General features: G+C 41.7%; 1 pseudogene; it reads left to right on the forward strand.

The window, feature by feature from the left end:
- Positions 1-1,336: 1,336 nt before the first annotated feature.
- On the forward strand, positions 1,337-1,449 carry LOC119872762 (annotated as a pseudogene).
- Positions 1,450-4,379: the final 2,930 nt, after the last annotated feature.

Genomic DNA, 4,379 nt, shown 5'->3' on the forward strand with positions numbered 1-4,379 from the left:
CATTAATGACATTCACATTAGTGACAGCCAAGACCAGAACCCTCAGAGTTTCAAGAACTGACCCCTCACTCACAGGTAGTTTGGTGGAAGTATTATTTAGCACTGCTAAAGAACTTCATATTTGCAAAGTGCTTTATGCCCATCTATTATTCATGCAGTAATGAGAATACTTAGATTGCGCCTTTTCTCCAAGGAGCTCAAAGCACTTTGTAAATGTTAACTCATTCACCCCCTATGTCCCAGTGGGACAGACAGAAATCCTCACCCCTTGGCTCTGCACTTGGTAAAGAGTAAGCCCAGCAAAGGCAGCAGTTGTGATGGAAAGCAGGCTCAGAACCAGGAACCTCCAAGTTCCTGTCCCCTCATTGTCTTCTATCTATCTAAACGGTATTCCTGCTATTGAAATAAAAGCCCTAGAATCCAATGGGATAGTTCTCTGAGGCTGAACAGCATGTATGATGGCAGAGGAAAAGAACTTAATTCGTTAGGAAGGGGAAGAGAAAGGTAATCAGGCTTTCTAGCCATGTAACAGCCAACATTTGCTGAGTGTTCATGATGCACCAGATTCACAACCCCTAAGTCACTCTCTTAAATCTTCATCTTACTCCTGTGGTTGAGTAATGATCATCCACCTTCTTCATAGAAGGAAACTGGGCTGGGAGAGGTTATGAAGGCTTTCTGAAGGCCACTCTGGACAGTGGCAGGCAGCACTGTGACTAGAATCCAGGTCGAACTCCAGGACTTGTGCTCTAAAGCCACATGTGAAACTCCTTTTTCCCAGTGTGAAGGGATAATCATGCCAGAATCCATTACTCAGTAATGTTACAAAATCCCATCCTTGGAAAAGCTACCTACTGAAGTCAATAAGGAGGGAGAGAGATGAAGGAAGACCTTCCAAAAGGACGTTCTCACCCTTTTCTCTGACATCCCATCACCTGGGACTTGCATCTAGCATAGCATGAGCCATGTCACAAGATAGCTACTCACAAGGTTGTAAGCTCTGTATCTCTGTCATCTTTACATCTCTAGCACTAAGCCCAGTATGCATTTGTGGCAGCAGAGGGAAGACAAGACTTTGAGACAGGCCTTAATGCATATCTGAACCAATTGTTGATAATTTAATGATTTTACATTTTAAGCTATTGATGTGGGTCATAAGTTTCATTTTGAAATTTCACTCTCTACCCCCTCATCTTCCACAAATACGGAACAACTGATCAACAGAGAGTATTGAGTACCTGCAGCATGACCGGGATGTGGGGTGTACTAAAGATATCGATGAGGTGGTCTGTCTTTATCCTCCCAGAGTTTATATTCCAGTTAAAGTCATGAAGGTAGCTTTGCGCAGTGGCAGCATCGTAGCCAATGAGGTTTATCCGAGGTACGATTGTTGCTAATTAAAGTCATGATGGTAACACACAAGAGGCAATTAATGAATGACACAAGTTAAATGTACATGCTAAACTGTGGTTTAGACCTGAGAGCCTTGGGCAGTTGAGACCAGGGAAGACTTCATGGAGAAAGTGGTACTTGAGCAAGCCATAAGAAGATGGGCAAGCATGGCAGGGAGAATAGAAGACTTTCCCACTGAGAGGACATTTGGAGCTGAGATAGGGCAATGAGCGTGAGCTGTGCGCTAGAGGAGGAAAAGCCCAGGGGCGGTGGGAGGAGGTGGGGGTGGGCATTACAAAGGTTTTTCTCTACCAGTCACAGATGTTTCCAGAATTCCTTGAAAAACAGCCATTGGCATGGAATGTGCAAAAAGCTGTCCAGCATTAACCCTGGTTCCAAGGAATCATTTCTCTACCCCCTTTGTTCACTTAACAAAAAAAGGAGTAGGGCTTTAAACTGGAGTGTCCTCTTTTAATGAATACCAACTCACGGGGGTTCATGACTTGAGTCAGAAAACCTGGCAATCCATGAAGGAGCAATGCATTCTGAACAATATTAGAACTTCCTAGTACTGCAGTAATATGAACTTCAACCACTGACTAAAGACTGCTCCATGAATTAGCAGTAGTCATAGAAGTCTAAGAACAAATATCCCAGGTATTTTTAAAAATATTTTATTTATTTATTCATGAGAGACACACAGAGAGAGTGAGGCAGAGACACAGGCAGAGGGAGAAGCAGGCCCGATGCGGGACTCGATCCCAGGACTCCAGGATCATGCCCTGGGCCAGAGGCAGGCGCTAAACCGCTGAGCCCCCCAGGGATCCCCTATCCCAGGTATTAAACGTAACAACTAATGTAATTGTCAAATACAGATGGAAAAACTAAAAAGGGACCCGGGTAGAAAGTGAAAATGCCTGCCATAGTAAAGTCAGCTCGGAAATGAAAACACATTTCCCTTGTTCCTTGTGGCCCCAGCTCCTTATTATGGTGATATTATTATTATTGTACAATCCTCGCTGTTGGCATCAGGATGTCTTCTCTTCACTAAGCTCCATTTCCTTGAGAAGACTGAAAATTTAGCATTCCCTGGTTAAGCTGCAATCTAAACTCCCATATTTTTCTCATTCTGGAGAGCAAATCCATACATAAAGACACATACACACACACACACACACACACACACACACACATACACACATGCACCCAAATAGTAGCTGGTTTTATGCATCAGTGCAATCAGTAGATGCCTATAAGTTGAAGACCTTAGAAACATCTCTGCCCACATCACTTGAAGCAATCTCCCTCACTAGCCTCACGACACCATCTTCAGGGCAGCTTGATGAAAAGGCTCCTGGAGACACACTGAACACCCCCTTGAAATATTTTTACCTAAAAAAAAAAAAAAATCAAATTTGAATCTAATAATACCACTAGATTTTACAACCAATTTATAGAAAATAAATCAGATAAAGAAAACACATAGACAAGATCACAGGGATGCAGCCAAAAAAAATCAAACTGAGAAAAATTCTATAAGAACAAACAACTCGGTTTCTTCAAAAATAAATTATAAGGATAAGAAGAGATGGAAGGGTGATTTATAGATTAAAGGTTAAAAGACAAGCAGTAATTGTGCTCCTTGGTATTTACCCAAAGGAGCTAAAAATTTATGTCCACACAAAAACCTGCATAGAGATGTTTGTAGCTCTGTTCATAACTGCTCAAACTTGGAAGCAATCAAGGTGTCCCTCAATAGGTAAATGGGTGAATAAATTGTGATCCATCCAGACAATGGAATGTTATTCAAGTGCTAAAAAGAAATGAGCTACCAATCCACAAAAAGACATGAAGGGAACTTAAATGCATATTACCAATTGGAAGAAGTGATTCTGAAAAGGCTACATACTGTGACAATGGAATTCAACTCTAGGACATTCCATAAAGTGCAGACCACGGAAACAGTAAAAAGAGTAGTGGTTGCCAGGGATTGGGCGAAGGGAATCGTGAATAAGAAAGCACAGAGGATGTTTAGAAGAGTGAAACTAGTCTGTTGGATATTATAATGGTGGGTACATGTTGTTATATATTTGACCAAACCCACAAAACGTACAGCACCAAGAATGAACCTTAATGTAAGCTGTGGTCTTTGGGTGATTATGATGTGTCAGTGTCGGCTCACAGATTGTAACAAATGTCCCACTCTGGTGGGGGGTGTTGATAATGGGGGCAGCTGTGCAGGAGGCAGGGGTCAGGAACGGGCCATATTGGAGATCTCTACATCTTCCTCTCAGTTTTGCTGTGAACTTAAAACTGTTTTAAAAAATAAAGTCTACTTTTTTTAAGTTACATCCAGTGCAACATTTGGACTTTATTTGGACATTGATTCAGACCAAAACACACACACACACACACACACACACACACACTCACACAAACATATATAAAATGTTTGAAAAAATATGGATATACCAAGAAAATTTAAACACTGGATATTTGATGTTATGTTTTAGGTGCAATAAAGGTATTGTGGTTATATTTTTTTTTCTAAAGACTACTTTTGTTTCAGAAATACTTCCTGAGGGATCCCTGGGTGGCACAGCAGTTTGGTGCCTGTCTTTGGCCTAGGGCGCAATTCTGGAGACCCGGGATCAAATCCCACGTCGGGCTCCCGGTGCATGGAGCCTGCTTCTCCCTCTGCCTGTGTCTCTGCTTCTCTCTCTCTCTCTCTCTCTGTGTGACTATCATAAATAAATAAAAATTAAAAAAAAAAGAAATATTTCCTGAAATAATTACAGACAAAATGCTACCGAGTCTCTATTTACTTCAAAAGTCTCTATTTACTTCAAAAGTCTCTATTTACTTCAAAAAGCCAGTGGGGCTGGGGGATGAGGAGTAGAGATGAACTAAGACTGGCCTTGAGCCTGGGCAATCAGTACGCCGGGATCCATTACACTGTATCCTTCACTTTGGTATGTACTGGAAAC

This window comes from Canis lupus, chromosome 7 (genome assembly GCF_011100685.1).
Source record: "Canis lupus familiaris isolate Mischka breed German Shepherd chromosome 7, alternate assembly UU_Cfam_GSD_1.0, whole genome shotgun sequence".
In the NCBI taxonomy this organism is placed as follows: Eukaryota; Metazoa; Chordata; class Mammalia; order Carnivora; family Canidae; genus Canis; species Canis lupus.